The sequence below is a fragment of the Athene cunicularia genome, unplaced genomic scaffold (assembly GCF_003259725.1).
Source record: "Athene cunicularia isolate RWA unplaced genomic scaffold, athCun1 SCF_8, whole genome shotgun sequence".
NCBI lineage: Eukaryota > Metazoa > Chordata > Aves > Strigiformes > Strigidae > Athene > Athene cunicularia.
The window spans coordinates 108,046-128,644 of NW_020799512.1; the positions used below are offsets into that span (position 1 = coordinate 108,046).

Consider the following 20,599-nt stretch of genomic DNA (forward strand, 5'->3'; position numbering starts at 1 on the left):
CCCCCCCCACCCCCCTTCCCCCCCTTTCAAATCCTACCTCTTCAGATTTTAGCTGCTTAAAAAAGTGGGTGTAGTTAATGAAACCTTGTTCTTCTTACATACTGTTTGGGGATATACAGGAATGAAAAAGCTGTGTTAATTCTACAGAAACTTGATTAATAAAGTTACGTAGTCAGTAGTTCAGGGCAACCTGATTCACAGATAGTGTTATCTGGATGGTGCTAACCATTAGAGAGTCTTAGCAATGCGTGTTATAGGGAAACAGATATTTAACAGATTTCTTTTTTCTTTGTTAAAGTGTATGACTTTCCTTCCCACATGATTGCTTTTAACAGTGCCGGAGTTGTTAATTTTGATAGATTACCTCCTCATGTCTGGTACCTATCTTTATAAGTCATTTCCAGAACCCTTTCTTTATACAGTGTGTGTTTGGCTTTAATCCTATTAGATGTAAATTAATACCCTGAAGTTGTGTCTAATTGGAATGCTGTACAAAAAAATCCACCCTACCTTCAAGTGTTAAAGCATGTTTGCTTTAGTATGAAAAATCACAATATTTAAATTTCCTGGTATTTCAGTCTTCAGTTTTATCTGTGTTGTTTGGCAAGTACTCTGCACTGAAGTATATTTTATTTTCTTGGCAAATTAAACCACTTTTTTTTTTTTTTTTTTTTTTCCTAGACAGCAGTATATAAAACAGCATGAAAGAATGAGGTCAGTACAAGGAAATGTTAGCTGAAATTGAAGACACAGGTTTCTGTTAGCAACTCACTTCAGTAACAACTTGTGTTAGTGAGTTGATTTTTCAAAACATATATAGAATGGTTTCATCTGGTGAGAAATTCTGTGCAATTGGCAGTGAATTTCCATCTTTTTGGAGTGATTAGACAGTAGTTTTTGTTTATGCTGTGGAGAGAGGAGGTGAATTTAGAGTCCTGAGCACAGGCAGTGCTCCTGCAAGTGCTAACAGTGCATTGATATTTGGTGTAGTAGGTGTTGTGTGTGCTTTAACGAAAGTTCCATTCATCCAGCTTCAAGAGAAAGTGATAAATGAATCTTTCCTGTTAAAATATTTCAGATCTGGTTGCAGAACTTGTAATTAATTTTCCTTAAATTTTACGTGGGTTAGTACTTTTGGGTTAATCTCCTGGCTGACCTTCATGTTTTAAGTCAGCAATGGTATCCCAAATCAATAATTATACCAAATGTGAAGCTTAATAATCCAATGATACGGTGCACAGAAAGTGTATTAGAACTGACAGTGGGAATTAAGAACAGTCTAGTATATAAAATGCTGAATACTAGAGAGTCCTTACTCTTTTAATATTCTTGTATTTTCTAGCCTCCAGAGGCCATCCTTCTGATTCACTGGTGTTACTTTACTTGACATTTTATGTATCCCCTGAGCTTGTGCAAGGATGTTCTACGGTAGACAGTATTGAGAAGGCATTTAAGTTTTAATAAGTTATTTTTAACTATGTCTGTGGACTGGAAAAACTAATTGTGTCTAAGACCTCCATGACTGAACTAAGTATATATTTCTAATAAATTATCTTCTGTAGAATTTCAGCAACTGTTGTTCTTATTCCATGCAATCCTTTTTTATTGTGTAACTTAGAATATATAATATAGTGCCTATGTGTAAATTTATCTTCAGTAACGATGTTATGATGACAGTAAGTGTAATTTAATACAAAAAATACAAGTTGTTCATTTCTACATAGTGAAAATTGTGTGTTAACACCAGCGCTATGATAAATTACCTAGGTTTATCAATGCATTTAACATATAAATCCATCTGCTTTACATCTCTCTGGATTAAGCTCTAAACTGTCTGTGGACATGAAACCTGTACACCTCCCTACCTTCTCTCTTTTCATATATTTGAGTCCGTTTTAATAACTATAGTCTTATTTTTCTGGGACAGAAGTAGTGGAAGTTAAGAATCATCTAGCAGCCAGATTCATAGTTCCAGTCTTCAGCACCACCTCCTTTCATCCTCTTCTGGCTCAGTCTGCTTTCCAACAGCTTTTAGTGATAGTATGGTGACAGATCACTTTTTGAAAAGCTGGATAAGACATGAGTATGGCATAACACAGTCTGAGAGTTGAGGTGCAGGGAGTTGGTACGGGAAGGAGACAGATGTGAAAGCTTCTCGTTTTAAGGGTCCTGTGTCTATGTTCCTTCCATGCCATGGAGTTCTCTTGCCTCATCTATTTACTGTGCTTAGAGAGGTGGGTAAGTGCAGGAAAAATGAAGCGTCGAATGTCTTGTGCCTGGAAGGCGAAAGACCGTCCTTGCTGTTTCAAGGTTTGTGGTCTGTTTAAAGATCTGGGGTATCTGTGGGCAGAGGGAGATCTTTTTTCTGTCCTAACTTGTAAGCCTGCCTGTAAACTAAGCAGGAGAATTTCCTTGTCCTTTATAAAGAATTTCCTTGTCCTTTACAAAGGTGACATATGACCATAACAAAACAGTGAATAATACCTAAAGATCCCCCAGGAAATCTGTCCTGTTGCTGCTTGGTATTTCCATGTCTAGGAATGCGTTCAGAAATTACATTAAACACCAAGAGGTGTTTTTCACTTTTCAGTTGCAGGAATGATAGAGAACCTAAAGGACCCACAGAAGGATACTATACTGGAGAAAAGTTGCCTTTCTTATTATGAAAATGATGAATTGTATCAAACCACATAGCAGGTCGAACTCTCGCTTCTTGTACATCACTGTTGCTGTGTTTGTAATGTATGGAGCTTTGCCCAGGTGTGTGAACTAGGGGCCTGTCTCAGTGAATTTTGATCCCTCCTGAGAATCTGGCTCCTCTTAATATGAAGACACTTGCCCTTTTTCTGTTGCTTAAAGATCAGAGTCGATGGAAAGTTTTTCCCTTCAGAGCACAACCTTGTACATTTCTTGCCCATCTTTTTACAAAATGGGCACAAATCAACAAAATTTTTCACCTGATGTTGTCATTAGGTGGTAATGATATGCTTTCTCAGAACAAAATCCTTTGAACTAACAATATGCTTTACACTTCTCTGTCTCTTACATGATTCAGAGGTAGTGAAGTTGTGAGGTTTTTTTCTTCATTTTGAAGGTGAGTACTGTACAATCGTATTGTGTACGTATCTTCTGAGCATCTGCTTAAAAATAAAACAACATGCTCTTTTGACATCCAAGAAAGTGCTATAAAAAGTCTGTTTCTATGTTTAAATGCCTACACTCAGTTTCTATGGCAATAAAAACATCCAAAATGATGTACGAATTGCCATAGTGTATTGCCAGCCCTTTCTGGCACAGGGAGATTGTGGGACTGAGAATATGACAAAGTTGCTCAGTATGTTAGAGGGTTGCCATGTAGTTTCAGGTGCCCGGTGCATCTGTGAGCAAAATGTGGCCTGTATAAATCCCAAAGTGGCTGTGTCAAAAGGGACAGTTACATCCCTACTTAAATCAGTTGCTTCTTCATGACTTATGTGACAGTTCAATACTTTGAGCAACCTCCCATTTCTCTGCAAGAGGAGTTGCTGAAGACATTGATCTTTCTCTGAATTCCTCTGTTCCCCTGATAGCAAGTGTGACAGTCAGCACACAGCGTGCGTTGCCCTGTGCAGATTGCCTCTCTGTAACATCACAGCAGTTGGTCTGAGACACCCTTGCTCCTGGGGCAGCTGTTGGAACCCTGATATCAAAAAGAAAAGAAACTAAATAGTAGCCAATGGAATCTTTAGCATCTCTCTGGGGCTCAAAGCCTTGAACATTCAGTTGGTTCTTGAAGAGAGCAGGAAATTCAACTTCCTTCATAAAACACAGCAAGTAAAGTAAGGCATGTTATTCTGGCAACTGTAAGTTCAGTTATGGAATTGAATTGTTACTTCAGACATTTCTAAGCCTTGTTCTCTCTTCTACTGAGGAACAAGTGAGGGAAAATAGACTTGGAAAAATTGGAACTTTGTCTGAAAGCAATACAACTGTTCTGTTCTCTTTATTCCAAATTTTTGAAGAATCCTCAAGGTTCAAATGAGATTGACTTGAGCTGTGTAAGTGTGCCGTTCAGTTCAAATATGAGAATGGTGACATAATTATTTCAAGTGTTTTCCACAACCTATGCTTTGAAGTCCAGCTGAGAGGTCTGGTATCAAGAATGTGTCAGTGGTAGAAATACCTATTTTTAATTTTTGTTTCAGTTGCTGGATAGTGATTACTGCTCTCGTTCAAGGGTCATGTTGGTAAACATCGAGATGAAGTGATTCTGAGAGGCACGATGGTACTCTGTAGTTTGAGGGCACACCTAAATCCTCTAATACTTCTAAGTACATTTGGGCTACTTTGTTTTTGTAAAAAGTCTAAATAAACTACTACCATGTACACAGCTTACAGTTTTTTATTAAAATAACAGTTGTAATGTTACATAGAGAGTAGCACCCCTCTCATTTCTACTACAGAATAACTTGTATTTGCCACCCCATTACAGTATTTTTCTGTAATGAATTTCGAGTGTCTTTGGGATTTCATTTCAATATTTCAATTTTTGTTTTAAGTAAATTTTGGTTTTAACCAATTTGAGAAATTTTAAGTTTTGTAGCCTTACAGCTGCACAAACTTCCATGTACATGGCAGCATGTGTCTTTCTCAACCTCTCTGTGGATTCTCCATTTAATTTCCTTCTAAACTGTTCTGCGTGGGGTACTAGAAAATCACCTTCCAAATGGGATTATTCTTTAAAATGTCAACAGGACTGATTGTGGGTTTGATTGTTGTTCGGGTTTTTTTGCCAGATCTCCTAGAGGAGTGCATATGTTAGATCCACAAATATTTATTGATACTTGTTTATTATTTTTTTCTTAGAATTCCAATTATTATTGTTTTATGTCAAGCTTAGAAGATGCTTCTGTCATTACAAATAGTGTGCCTGTAAAATTAGCACATATATGCTTCTTTTACAGTATTGTAACTTTTACTGCTGACAGCACATAGTTATATGGATAACCTAATTGGGGACGGGGTAAAGACAACAGGAGGAGGAAATGTGTAAAACTTATAAACTCTAGCTTTTATGTTTCATGCAATTGTCAAATACTTGACATACAGAAACATGGTTTTCTTTAGAACTATGTACTACACTTAGAGTATCCTCACCACAGTGGTTACACCAGTTTATATTTTAAAGCTGTTCTATATAGTCTCTGTTTCAGATGAAATGGCATCTGCCATGGAAATGCAAACTGCCTGATAGCTGCCATGCCCTGGGTCAGCTTTGATTGGAACTGGTCACCACCTTCAAAAGCTGTTGCAGTGCAGGAGGGAAGAGTGAGAGCTGAAAAGACGTGACTACAGAAGCTTTTTTTCATGGAAAACAGATATATATGGCTATTGGTTAGAGACACATTTCTTGTGATATATTGTCTGCTAGGTGCCTTTAAGTATTGACTATGTATTTATTCTTGCCAAAATCTAGTTTTGGTCTTGTTTTCCTTAGAATAAAAATTATGCTGTTATTCTGGTTGTCAGCCAACTATCCTTCCCTGCCTTCCTTTCATTCCCTCCCGGTAGCCTTTGAACTTGTCCAACTTCTTGAATTGGCAAGAGAGGGTCTCAAAAGTATTATGTTCTTACAAGAGAAAACCAGTGGTGTGGTGAGAAGAGAAACACAGCTTAGTGCTGCTGAGGGGGAAAGGCTCTGCTGTGAGCTGAAATTATCATTGATTCTGTTGGATCTGCCAGCTGGCATGTGTGAAGCTTAAAACCAGGCACAGCAAATGCTATCTCTTGTCCCTACAGACTGGCAGGAGATTAGGAGCCAAGGGAGCTTGTTATGAGGGAGATAAGATACAAAATAGAATACCCGAAGAACAGGTTTTGTTGTCTCAGCTGCTTAGAAACAACTTGTTTCTTGATGTGGAGTGATAGAGGCTGCAAACTGTCTGTTTGTGCACCGGTGTCTTAACTTCATTTTGAAAAACTCTTGCAAATACGTGTGAAACAGATCATGAAATCTCAATGCTGATAACACTTCTGTGATTTCATACTAAGTTCTAATAGTTGATGGCAGTCCATATGTTTGTCTTCTTTTCAAAGCAGTGTAGAGCCCTGTTAGATTGTAAAACCAGACCCTCATCGATTTTCCATCAAGGCTGCAGTGCCTAGAGGGAAAAGCTCTGAGGTCTCTGCAGTCCTTGGGAACAGGTATAGACTCAGTCTGCTCTTCAGGCGTGGCAGTCAGGCTCATGGGAATGCTTTTAGCGGACAGGTTGTTCCAAAGGTAAACAGATGTCAGCCCTCTGGGTAGATGCAGCCATTCTCATTAGACTTCGATTATGAACAGACACCTTGGAGCTCAGCCAGGGAGAATAGAGCAATATCCAGAGACAGGGGTGGAACCACAGCTCCACCATTTGCCATGGACTGGTCCATACTGCACTGGAGAAAGGTGGGGCTCCAGAACACCTGCAGTATATTGATGAGATCATTGTATGGGGGGACACAGCCAAGGAAGTCTTTGATAAAAAGAGGAAGATAACAGAAATCCTCCTGAAGGCCGGCTGTGCCATTAAGCAAAAGAAAGTTAAGGGGCCTGCAAGGGAAATTCAATTCCTAGGGATAAAATGGCAAGATGGGCGTTGCCACATCCCAATGGAGGTGATAAACAAGATCACAGCCATGGCCCCACCAACCTCTAAAAAGGCAACTCATTCTTTCCTGGGCGCTGTGGGGTTCTGGAGGATGCACAACCCGATTTGATTGTGAGCCCTCTCTACCACGTAACCCGCAAGAAGAACGATTTTGAATGGGGCCCTGAGCAACAACAATCCTTTGAACAGATTAAACAGGAGATTGCCCAAGCAGTAGCCCTCGGGCCAGTCTGGGAAGGGCAGGAGGTTAAGAACATGCTCTACACCGCAGCCGGGGAGAATGGCCCTACATGGAGCCTCTGGCAGAGAGCACCTGGGGAGACCCGAGGCCGACCTCTGGGCTTTTGGAGCCGGGGATACAAAGGCTCTGAAGCGAATTACATACCAACTGAGAAGGAGATACTGGCAGCGTACGAAGGAGTTTGGGCTGCCTCAGAAGCGGTCGGCACTGAAACACAGCTCCGCCTGGCACCCCGACTGCCGGTGCTGGGGTGGATGTTCAAAGGAAAGTCCTCCTCCACACATCATGCAACAGATGCCACGTGGAGTAAATGGGTTGCGTTGATAACACAACAGGCTTGAACAGGGAACCCCAGCTGACCAGGGATACTAGAGGTGATTACGAACTGGCCAGAGAGCAAAGATTCTGGGATGTCACCAGAACAGGAGGTGACATGTGCTAAGGAGGCCCCACCATGTAACGCGCTGCCGGATGAGGAGAAGCGATATGCCCTGTTCACTGATGGGTCTTGTCACATTGTGGGGAAACATCAAAGATGGAAAGCTGCTGTATGGAGTCCCACACGACGGGTCACTGAAGCTGCTGAGGGACAGGGTCAATCGAGCCAGTTTGCAGAGGTGAAAGACATTCATCTTGCTTTGTACATTGCTGAGCAGGAAAAGTGGCTGAGGCTCTACCTCTACACCGAATCGTGGGCAGGGGTGAACACCCTGTGGAAATGGCTGCAGCAATGGAAGCAGAACAACTGGCAATGTAAGGGTAAAACCGTCTGGGCTGCTAAGTATGGCAGGACATTGCAGTCCGTGTGGAAAACCTCGTTGTGAAGGTGTGCCATGTGGATGCCCATGTACCCAAGAGTCGGGGCACTGATGAACATCGACACAACCAGCAGGCAGACCAAGCATCTTAGATTAGTGTGGCTCAGGTGCTCTTGGACTGGCAGCGCAAAGGTGAACTATTCTTAGCTTTGTGGGCTCATGAGACCTCGGGCCACCAAGGTAGGGATGCAACATACAGGTGGGCTCGAGATCGAGGGGTGGACCTCACCACTGACACCATTGCAGAGATCATCCATGGATGTGAGACGTGTGCTGCAATCAAACATGCCAAGCGGGTGAAGCCCCAGCAAAATGGAGAGCGATGGCTGAAATATAGATATGGAGAGGCCTGGCAGATCGACTGCATCACACTGCCACAGACCCGCCACAGGAGGGCCACGTGCTCACAATGGTGGAAGTAGCCACTGCGTGACTGGAAGCTTACCCAGTGCCATATGCTGGCCGCCTGAAATACCATCCTGGGCCTTGAAACCCAAGTCCTGTGGTGACATGGCACCCCAGAGAGAATTGAGTCAGACAACGGGACCCACTTCTGCAACAACCTCATAAATGCCTGGGCAGAAGAACACGGCATCGAGTGGGTCTACCATATCCCCTACCACGCACCAGCATCTGGGAAGATGGAGCGCTACAATGGACTGTTAAAACCCACATTGAAAGCACTGGGAGGTGGGACCTGCAGAGACTGGGACACGCATCTAGCAAAGGCCACCTGGCTCGTCAACACAAGAGGATCTGCCAGTCGAGCTGGCCCGGCTCAGTCAAAACCTCCCCATGCTGTAGATGGGGATAAAGTCCCTGTGGTGCACATGAGAATATATTGGGAAAAATGGTCTGTTTAAGTCCTGCACCAGGCAAAGGTAAAGGCAAACCCATCCACGGGATTGCTTTTGCCCAAGGACCTGGGTGCACCTGGTGGGTGATGCAGGACAATGGCAAGGTCCGATGTGTACCACAGGGGGACTTGATTCTGCGTGAGAACATGCCGTGAACTATCCTGTGCCTGTGTGATTTATTACTTTGTTATTGTTAACTGCTAAATGGCAGCTGGACATGAGGCAGATGGTATCGAATAAAGGGGTGGATTATGTCCTGGTTCAGCTAGGATAGGGTTAGGTTTCCCCAGCAGAGAGAGAGGGGGAAGGGATCTCCAGCCGGGTTACTCATACCATGCTGGCGTCAGGTCCAGGGGTGGAACCTTTTTACCAGGCTCTTTGGCGGGCTTAATGGCAGGAACCTGTTTCCCTGACCATTTAGCGGTATTTCTCTGTATATCGTTTGTCTTTTTCACTGTTATTGCTGTTTATTGTTGTTTCCATTGATACTGTTGTTGTTCAGATTGTTCTATCACTCTGCTGTATTAAATTTCTTCTTATTTTAGCCAGGGTCTGTGTTTAACTTCCAGCCTGACTGGCTGAGGGTGGGGCAGGGGCAACAGCAACGTGCTCTCCTGTCCCGGCAGGAATTAAACCTGCACAGGTACTAATCTCTAATATGTGTCCAAACTATTAGTACATTAGAATAGAGTTAAGTAGTCCTTCTAAAGTAAAGGAAATAGATATGGTAAGGAGAGAAGACTTTTTTTTTTTTTTTTTTTTTTTTTTTTTTTTTTTTTAATGGGATTAAATGTATTTCTTTCTTGTTATAGTAAATGAAAAATATGCAGTAGTTCTGTCTAGTGTTTTTAGCAGAACAAGTTGCCAAACTTCAAATTATTCCTCTTCCTGTAGCTCATACTGAGCAATGCCTTCATTTGAAAGCAGTATTTCCTGAATTGTTTCAAGATCTAAAAGCAAAATGCCTTCTATTTAAATGATTGTATACTTGATGCCATATCTGAATTGAAAGTTTGTGTTGGTCATCTGTGGCTTCATTTTTTTGTAATGAAAGACTTGTACGCAGGTAGTTGGTACTTAAACATCAATACATATTGCTGTTCAGTGGGAGTTTGGTTTGAAAACTATGTGTTAGTCCCTGATTAGTTAATAAAATGCTAACGTGGTAGCCAAGTCTATTAATAATATATGGTGAAAAGAGAAGGTGAAAAGAAAATAATTAGGTCAGAATCTGCAACTTCTCTTATAAATGTGTGAAACTGAAAAAGGAATGTGAATTTGTTCATATAGAGTACACAAAGACATGATAATTGTACTAAATGCAGTTTATTTTGTATTTTTAACTAGGTCATAGGATTCATATTAAACCATTAAATTTCTTATTCCAAGTACACAGTTTACTTCTGTAAGTAAAATAATTTTAGGTACAAAAATTCTTCAATAATGAGCACCACTATATGCATCTGAAATGTGAAGGCTCCTGGTCTTACAGTTTTAAATCTGTAATTCTGACAATATACAAAAATATACGTACTTTTATGTGTTAGATTTGAATCGAAACATTCAGAATTGCATTCGTTTGAGCTTAGGAGCTAATGGCACTCCATGACTTCCAGAATGCTATGTTTTGGATAAATTTTTGGTGTTTTTTTGTTGTTTCTTTCACTTTTGTTGGAAACTTTAGTATTTTATAGATTACCTAATGTGCATACATGGGAAGCAGGGTATTTCAGAAAGAACACCAGCACAAATTCAGGAAAGAAATAGATGCCAAAGAGTTAATGAGGACACAGTCTGAACATTGAAGATTGCATAGGTGTAAATAATGACAGGTAGATGTGCTGAGATTTTATGGCAGTTTTGTTCTAATTTCTTCATTGCCAGTTTTTCTTAGTATGGTGGGTTGGCAGTTACAAAACAGTAAAAGCCCCACGAACCCACAAACCTCCCATGTTTGCTAGATGTGTCACCTGCTGGTGCAGTTTACTGTAATCTCTTGGATTGGAACCACTTAAGTGTACTTAGTGAATGTGCTTGAGAGTGTAACTATTAGATATAGCCCATTGTATTTCAGGGTAATTTAGGAGGGTTTCTTAAAGCTTAATAAGAGCAAAACAGTTTGTTTTTTGTTAGAGTCCTAATTTAACAGTTTGAAAATATGTTGGTTTTTTGCTTCTTTGTGGTCTAGATTTCTATCCTCTAATATCTAGCTGGTGAATTTAACAGCAGATAAAATCTGAATGGAAACATTTGTTTTAATTTCTGCCTTTACAGCTGTGTTATCCTACCATGATATTTATCTTAACATCTTTGCTGGTGATAGATGTGTTGCACTAGGCTTTCTAACAATCCTTTTAGACCGTGCTTTTACTGTGTATGTATACTCATAATATGATAATTATATTTTATTTTTTACTTAATGTAAGGGTATTGACTACAAAAATATTTTATTTTTTACTTTTTTAAACTTCCTATCACAGATACCAGGTGCTGGCATTTGTGGCAGATGCTGATGAAAAACTAGAAACAGAACAGAAAAAACTCAGTTCTGGAAAAAAAAAACGTGGTAAAACCTGTTTATTTTACATAACTAGTATGGTACATTGCATACATGTTGAAAAGACTAGTGCTAAGTAACGGATGGAAACATTGTCTGCTGACAAAGGATCCAAAAATTGGCATTAAAGGCAATGGAAAGACTCCAGTGGATTTCTATTAAGATTTCTTTGAGCCTCAGTTGTTTAAGGTTGGGCCTTAAAACTCACTGTTGTTCTAAGGAGGAGAAAAAAAGAACGAACTGTGTACTGGAAATAACTATTTCTAAGGTAGTCTTTGTAATACAGGACCTAAACTGGAGTAAAAGAGATATACAGGTATACCTAAAATAATTTTCATGTTTTCAGTTTAAGTCTATTTGTGACTTTGTATTGGATTTATTTACAAAATTAACCTCATTCTACTTGGGGAATCATCTGTACTCAGAGAAAACTCAGCAGTGAAAAATGTTTCCATAAATAGTCAATATCCTGGATTCTTTGTCAAAAACCTGTGGTTTCAATGGTCTTCAGGAGGCCCCTGTAACTAAGTGCTTAATATTTGATCTGTCTCCTGTTATGAGGAATAGAATTTAATTCTCTGTGGTCCTGCAGTAGAATTGCCTGTCTACTAAATGTACTGTGTAAAATGCTAGATTCAGCATATCTCAGGTATGACAGTAAAATATTGGGAGAGCATCTTCCTTCCAGTGTATAATCATAGAATTTTTTCGAACTGTAAATCAGTCAGAATCCTACATCTTGAATTAGGAGCAGACACAATTTTTGAATAAGAAATTTGGAAGCTTCATCAGATATGCTGCAAATTAAATAAGTTTTAAAAATCTAAATTGAGAAGCGTACGTGGAGAAAAATGTATTAAACCTGGCTTTTTTTTCCCTTTGATTGTTAAGGTGGAACTTGACACTTCACATATCAGATATGCTGGTATACTCATTCATTCTATGTTCTTTAAGCAAAATGATTAATACTTTTCATATGGAAAGTGCTGACAGTTGATCTTTGATACTTATTTACTTCAGAAATTCTGAATTTCTGCTTAAACAGCTTGGCAGCAGTCAAAAGCAATTTTTGCATGTGTAAATTAGTTGAAATTTCTCAGAGGAGCTGAGTAATATTGTTTAAAGATGGAAGGATACAGGCAAGGCAGGATTTGTAAGTAGTTGCTTATTATATCAATGTATGTAGTTGGAAAAGTAGAGAAGCTATGATACACACAAACATTCCTCAGGTTGAATGGTGTACATTAGTGACTGCAAGCATGAATATTGGCTTATACGCCTAAAACTTCATCTATTTTTCCATTTACATGTAGTGGTAGAAGAAGTTATCACCTTTTGCTCTCTAATCTTGCCCTTAATATCTAAGGACATGTACAGAGGCAGATTTAAATGATTCTAATATTCTGTTCTTGGATTTAATAGTTAAAGTATAAAGCATTTTCATTTTGAATGGGATGTGTCTTCTAAAATTTAAATATACTTAAGTGAACTACATATAGCCATCAATTCATGATGTTATATCATCATAGTTACCAACTGCCTTCAAACTAAGACAATAACTCTCCTTCAAAAAAGAAGATTTTGCTTTTCTATCAATGTTAATGATATTCCTGTACCTTGATGAGTTCTGAGTCTTAAGTTTTGTCTTTAAGATGCAGCTGTCAACTGATATCTGGAGCATGTTTTTTCTTTTGCAGGTGGATTGGGTTTTAAACATCGGAGAGCAAGCACTGGATATATGCGTTTTCTCCTTTAATCAGGCAGTTTCTTCTGGTTTTGTGCTTGGTGAGAGAAACATCTTTTGCCTTAAGGATAATGGGCAAATTCGATTCATGAAAAAACTTGATTACAGTCCAAGTTGCTTCATTCCTTATTGTTCAGGTTTGTAAAAGGAAAACTCAACATTACTTTTGCAGATAAGTTTTTTTTTTTGTGTGTGTGTGTGGTTTTTGTTTTGTTTTGTTTTGTTTTGTTTTTGTTTTTTGTTTTGTTTTTTCAATGAATAAATATATTTTTTTTTTCTGAATAAGCTGTTCATGTGTAAAAAATCTGGAATTGGAGCTCTCTTTTTGGATGAATTGGGTTTATTTTAAGATGTTACTTAGTGTGAATTGTCAAAATTTTTAGAATCTAAATAGATATTTTCTTCACCAAATTGAGGTACTTGTCTAGTGTAGATACGTTTTCCCAGGCTACCAAAACAACAAACATGTAAGAATGAGAGATTTTGGAAGAGTAAACTAGTGCTTGAGGAACTTCTGTCATTTACTGATAGGTAAAAAAATCAAAGTTTACTGTTGGGAGATGAAACTAATTTCTTCTATTGTGTGGAAGCAACTTGGTTGGATGCCACTATAGAACTACAGATTCTTAATGTCTATTCTATATTCATGTTTCAAAATCTATCTGATATATTTTTGATCCCGTGTTTTATTTTAGACTTAAAATATGATTTTAGACTTTATGATCTTAATGATCTTCTTATTTTATAATTCTGATTTAAATTATACTATAAATAAGCTCTATTAATGCACACAGTTAGTATTCATAAATCAATGAATTAATGAAGAGTATAAGTAGCTGATATTTAACCAGAGTGTAATACTATCTTACATACACCACATTCATGACCTTTTGCTATCCTTTTTGCAGGCAATTTCCAACAGAGGCTTTACATTTTCAGAAGCAATTCAGAAATGTATTTTGTGTATTTTAATCTGGCATAGGAATGAAAGATCCTTGACTGTTAATTCCCTGATTACCAAGTTGATGGTAGGAGAGTAATATTGCATTCATTGTGTTCACTCATACATGTGTAATATTGAATTTTCTCTGTTTACATCTTTTTCTTCACAGCAAGTCATTGGCAGTGAGGTAAAAGCAGAGGCAGCACCATCAGTCACAGTCAAGGTACTGTGCCTAACTCAAACAGTAGCATTCAAATACTGGTGGCAAATTTTAACACACGTCACTTTCTGTGTATTTCACTCAGATCGTGAAAATGGGTAAATGTACATAATTCTTTTTCTCCTTAGTATGACAGGGTGTCATTCTAGCAAGCCTTCTGCTGAAGACAGGAGGTAATTGGGGTTTTATTTTTGATAGGCTTATCAAGAAGCAGACACAAAAAGATTATTAACATAGAATGAATTTGGCTTTGAAGTTATAAGAATAATTTTTCCAACACATTTTAAAGGGATTAAATGTTTGGTTGCTCACAATGTGAGGTTTGTTATCTTTAGTTGTCAATAAATGGAAGTAGACTTCCTTTTGTAACAAGACTTTCATAGCTTTTGCTAGTGAAATAAATGTTAGGAAAATCTGATTTGAAAATTGACATTGCAGTCCTCTGTGAGAGTTGCTGCCTGTAACTGATTTTAAAAGAAGTGTGTGTGTATGTGCACGTGTGCATGCATATGTGTGCAATTAGTGTTTCTCCTTCGTATTGCCTAAAAATTATCATGATTTTTATTTGAGAGGATCTTCTAATAATACGAGTGGAGCCTTATTTTTGAGAACCTTGCATGTTCTCCCTCTGTTTTGAGTAAAGAGTTCAAAGGGTAACGGGGTCTTTCTTGAACCAGATTCCCCTACACTAATGTGGTTTACTTGTACTTGGTCCAATGTCTTTCACTGCATTTTTAAATGCTAAAATGATACAGGATAAAATCTTAATTCCGATAAAGTCTGTTACAGTTTTGCTCAAAGAAGTTCAAATGAAGGGCATTGGACTTTGAATCAGACTGTTTGTGAATATAAGGGTACTTTAAAGCATATAATGAAAATTTAAGTTACCTCCAGAAAGGTATGAATTTATCAGTTTTTAGTTTACATTGGAGCCAATATATTGTATAAGTGAGTTATTGAGTTTTATAATTGTCAAATTCAAGTTTTGGAGAGTGGGTATGAGTTCAGTATTGGGAACACGGGTAACTCCCATTGTTCTCTCTCATCTGGTCATTATTGCTACTGTAAAGGCAATGGTAAGCACCGTTTAAAATGAGTGTGGATGTGTTTTATATATTTGATAAACTTTTTAATGGGAAGATATTCTCCATTCTGTTTTCTTGTTTATGTATCTTATAGCTTTTAATGAAACAAAAATACTAAATGTAGGACTTACCCGTCATTCAAGTTTTTTCCAGAATATTTTTTTTCCTGTGATAAGTTCATTTAACTGATCTTCATATATCTCCATTCTAATTAATTGCAGTTGATGGAAAAGACCTTTTAATTAATGAATTCAATTATTTAATCTTTACAAAGTTAAAAGCATCGCTTCTTATGAAAATGAGAAATAATTGTACATTATGATTGTATGTTATAACTCCTGTCAGACTAATTAGAACTTAACCACTGAACTTGGACAAGTTGAGAACATTTTTGATGAATTTTAAAATTAAATGTTTTCTTGAATCGTACAACTGCAACCAATGTATTGTTTTCTGCAAAGTAGGTAATGTTGCTAATGAATATTATTGGGCCATTGTAATGGTGGTGGTTGTACCCAAAATCTGCAGGCAATGCACTGCGGTCTAAAAAAACTTCCAGAATTTGTCGCTAAAAATGTAATTTTAAAATTTAATTTTGCTACAATGATAGACCTGTCAGAAAAGTTTTAATAAAATTAGATGCTTTTGACAAAAGTTTCTGGATAAGAGGATTCTTCACTTCATATGCAGCAGAAAGCCAAACATAACAGATAAATGCACTGAAGTAGCCTTTGCCAGTAACTTTAAATGTCACTGTTTTGATTACAAATTCTGAATTCATGTCTGCATGTTTTTAGCTCATTTAATTGGCTATTGACTCCGTCTTCACTGTTCATCTTACTGAGATTCTGGCTTCAGAAAATGGGTCAAAGTTTACCCTGGGTATGTAGAGAGGTAGGTGTGATCCCTCCTTGTTAGCACTAATAATGATGGATGACCCGAGAACCTCTTGGCAGCCCAAATGTATTGTTAAATGAAAATAAATATTGATGTCCGTTCTCTAAAAGTAGTCAAACTTCCTAACACTAGTGTCATTTTATAAGTGATAATATTTTCCTAAACTATTTTAACCTGGCTGTAGTGAGCTCTTGGTAGACGAAGCAGATGGTAACAGATAGCAGATATGGTCTGTGTATATTGCAGACCATATTCCGATCCAACACCACTATACTTTCATTTTCAATCTGAGTTAAGGACATTCTTTTGATATCCATTGGTGTTGCAGAAAAATAGCTGCCTGCAATAGAAGCAAGCAGAGCCACTCCAGGTTTATGGGTAGGTCAGGTCTCATAATCTAGAGTTTTAGCTCTGCTGGATATCCTGTATATTGAGTTTTAGAATTTGTTTGCAGTAAAAAATAAAATAGAACTTGACTCTGAAGTTATTCAGAAGACTGTGCATTGCTCTTCACAATTAAAGGGAATAATTTATTTGGTTAGCTTTTTTTTTTTTTTTTAATTATTTTTGATTTTTTTTACTTTAGTCACCTAAAAGAGTCAACATGTTATTCTTATTTACTTTAGGACAAATGCACATGGCACTTGCAAAATATTAACATTTTAATTAGAATTAGTTTGTCTTGGGTTAAAATTACAAAGAACATGAGAGATCTCCTCAGGTTTTTGTAATCTTTCAAGTTGTGTTCCATTATTGGCATTAAGTAAATAAGAATTGTAAAAGGAAAATATTGGTTTTGAAGTTGAAATTTGAAGTTCTTCAACATTGTTGCTGAATTGCTCTTTACAGGTTTTTCATATCTTTTTGCTGGTTTTGGTGGTTTTCAGCTATTTAGAGGTTAATTGATTGCTTCCTTTAAATACTTTTGTATGTCACTTGATTTAGATAAAAATACAGAGCAGAGTGATTGCGCAGAAACCAAACCTGGCAGTATGTGTGCAAGCTCCACTGGCAGTGACCTGTGACCAGGTCGTCTTTGATGATTTTGGTAAATTATTATAGTCCCATTACAGCTATAGGATCATATTCCTTTTTCTGAGGATGTCTGAACGGTATAGTCCAGCCTCCATCGAATGCATTGTTGCAGATAGAGTGCAGTTAAAGCAACTACAAGCTTGCATTGCCAGCACTCTGTAGCTTCTGGATACTGCTTGGTGGAGGAGGACAAAGTGGGAAGGAATGGAGTTACTCCTTGATGATGGTATGGTGCATGGCAGGTGTGGAGAGGCAAGGTGGCAGCTTCATGATCGAGGCAAAAATAAATCGTTATTCTGTGGTACTTTTGCTGGGGTATTGTGTTTTGTTGGCAATTCTATGTAGAAGTAGCACTGTTGAGCTGAAAGCAGGGACAGAAAGCTTGTTTACCTAGGGACAGTCTGGCAGATGTTCCCAACAGATGTTTCCTGACATATGTGGACAGTCTCATAATCAGCTGTTTGGTGATTGTAGCTTTATTTCCAACTCCGTTGATAAGGGTGCAGGTGGGATTGCCTTGAAGATTTAAGCGGAACTGAAGACCAGAGAAGTGTGTCCTGCTAAAGCTGGGTCTGCAGACCGTTTCTGCTCTGAAATATGCAGTGATGGTCCCTATTGAAACAGGGCTTTACTGACTGCTGCTCTCATCTGAAAGGACATTTTTAATGTTTTCTCAGTATGTGACAGGAGCAAAGGTCCCATGGCTTTGTAAAATATTAGTCACAATATAAAACTGCATTTATTTGGATACTGTCTGTGTTCAGTGTGCTGAATTGTTTTATTGGTTATGCTTCAAGATAGTTATAAGTTGGCAAGACTAGTTTGCCTTTTACAAAGTACAGATTTTAAAAGCCCATATCCATTGATTTGATAAAGATGAACTGATGGGACTAACTGTCATAATTTAGTAGACTATTTCCAAAAGGGCTAGAAAATATGTTGCTTTCATTTGGATACTCCTATTACTTGATATAATTTCGTGTTGTTTTTAGAACCAGATTCATCTGAAACTGTGGTCCTGTCTGTCTTTTTGAAGGGGAATTGTTCTCCATCAGAACTAGAAGGAAATTGTGTGGTTTCATATAATACACCAACAGGTAAGCCACTGGAGATTTCAAATTGATTTGCCTTTTTCGAGGTCTTTTTCTTTACATATTTCGTATAAACATTGTTTTCAAATATATTGAAGGCAGTAGTAATTAATGAAATAATGTGTATCAGAGTCTAGTGTTCAGTTTTAGTTAGTATTTTATGTAGCATCATTAAGTTATGCAGTTGATCTTAAAGAGGTAAAATCATACGTTTATGGCTTGGGAAGCAGATGTACAAGCTTTCCCAGCCTGTCCTATCAATTTGCTTCTGTTGTGCTCTTTAAGGGACCACCTCTAGAAGTGAGAATTCCATCTTCATGACTATTCAGCCTTGTGGGCTACCAACAGATGTGACAATAACTGCCTCCCCACAGAGGAGGAGATTTGAATAAACATTGAGAGTGATTATTCCTCACTTCCCTTTGAACAGTTGAACATATTCATTCTAAACAAATAAACTAAGCCAAAGGAATAGAAACTAAGTCTAAGTTCTGTTTTATACTGCCCTAATGACCCTAGTGATAGAGTACGTACATTTACCCTGCTATCCATAACTGAAGACTGATTAGCTTAGTTTTCTACAACTTCAATCCCTCTCTATTGTGACTCTGACTGCTTATTCGTTGGGAATGAGATGCTGTACCTTCATAAGTGTCCACCTTAGTGATCTGGCTTTAGACAGGTTTTGTGGGACAACTATATAGTTATTATAATTTTGGGTATCTTGGATCCTCTGGTTTTGAAAGCTTGCTTTTTGCATTGCTGGTCTTGCTTCTGTGAATTTGCTTTGCAAGACCAGAGTATCAAACTTAAAGAGTATTTCTCACCAGTAAATTAATGTATTATTTCTTTGAGGTTATACCAGTTGAATTTACACCTATACTTTAGACATTAGGTCGGGTTTTGCAAGCCTTTTGGTCAGAGAAGTGAAGAAATCTTTGTATCTTAAATATATTTGATTGTTTATATGCAATTAAAAAAAATCCCCAGAAGACATGACATCTCCCAGAATCAGGGAACTGTGGAAGAAAAATAAAAAACTTACCTTCAATGGTAGAATTTGGAAAACCTCTAAATAAAGGAGTGTAACTAGGGTCCTGCTAAGTTTTTGGGTATTCCCTTAAATTATTAAGCTATTACATACAAATACTAGTGTTACTTGTACAAGGCAATAAAATCCTTAAGTGTAATATATTAGTAAACAAAAATTAAGTGCCTTTGTGACTTCATATTATCTGAATAGAGACTTTTTCCTCTTTTGTTTTTTAAGATATCCATTTTTTTTTTGACAAATCAGTCTTCAGGGTATTTCTGTGGCTTCATACAGCTGAAGGGTAACGAGTCACTTGGATGGGATTGCGCTATTGATGAATGTGATCTCGTGCCTCTTTTTTGGCTAGTATTATATTGTATTTTCTACTTAATAAATGTGACTTAAGTTCTTTAAAACCTGTTACTATGTTTCCTTTTTTTCTTATTTGGGTAGTATCTTACTTTTGTGTGTGTGTGTGTGTGTGTGTGTGTTTGTGTGTCCAATTGCTGGCTATAATGGTAGACCTCAATCCTGAAGGTAAATGAATGGAAAAAATGCAGTTTTGAACAGTTCTATGAGTGACAGCATATGCTGAATAAAGCAGATTTGGAAGGGAGCTTTTATTTTACCTATTCTTTCTGCAAGTTCTTATTATCCTTGGTCTGATTCTATGAAGGTGTGAATATTTGAGAGAATTAGAAGTACCTAAGGCTTAGACATAAGAAAATGATTACCCTTGGGGAAAATAGAAAGCAGAAAAGGCTTTTCTTGGTGAAGTCTATTGCACTTTCTCAGATGTAACATCGGAATTCTGTCTGTAGTATCAAGTTCCTTGTGCATTGAGATTGGAAATGAGAAACACAATTGTATGTCCTTTCTTTACCATATTTTTAGCTATTTTTTTCAAGTTTTAGCAAGAACTTTGGTGGCTAAATTATATTTTTTTTGGTGCAACTGAAACTATTAAGGATTTGTAGCTAATGCTATGCTGTTTAGACTGAGTAGCTCTGAGTAGTTCTGACACTTCATTCCAATTCCTATTGGAAACCTCTTACTCAAGGCAAATAGGCTGCTTTTGTAACAAGAATAGCAGCAGTACAAAACTTAGCTGTGATTGTGGTAGATGATACTTGCAAAAGGTACAATTAAAAGACAAAACAGGACTGGAAAGTTAGCTTATGTATAGGTAGACTAAAAAGAGAGAAGGGTAGTTTTGCAATGTAGTTGTGTTGAAAAGATACAGTCATTGCAGTGGATATTTTACAAACTTTAAAAGTATAAAGTACAATTTTCCTCACATTTTGGGGAGGGGAAAAAAACATTGCTTGTCATAGGTTTAGAGATCAACTGAAAGGGTGTTTTCAGTTTTGCGGTTTTCCTAAACAGTAGTTATACATACAGATGTATGTATATATGATTCTTTTTGTCAATACTTAGCATACTAAGTGA

The 20,599-nt window shown here is 37.7% G+C and overlaps 1 pseudogene; it reads left to right on the forward strand.

Moving 5' to 3' along the window:
• LOC113490958 overlaps positions 1-20,599 on the forward strand; it is a 55,757-nt pseudogene that overhangs the window by 22,569 nt on the left and 12,589 nt on the right.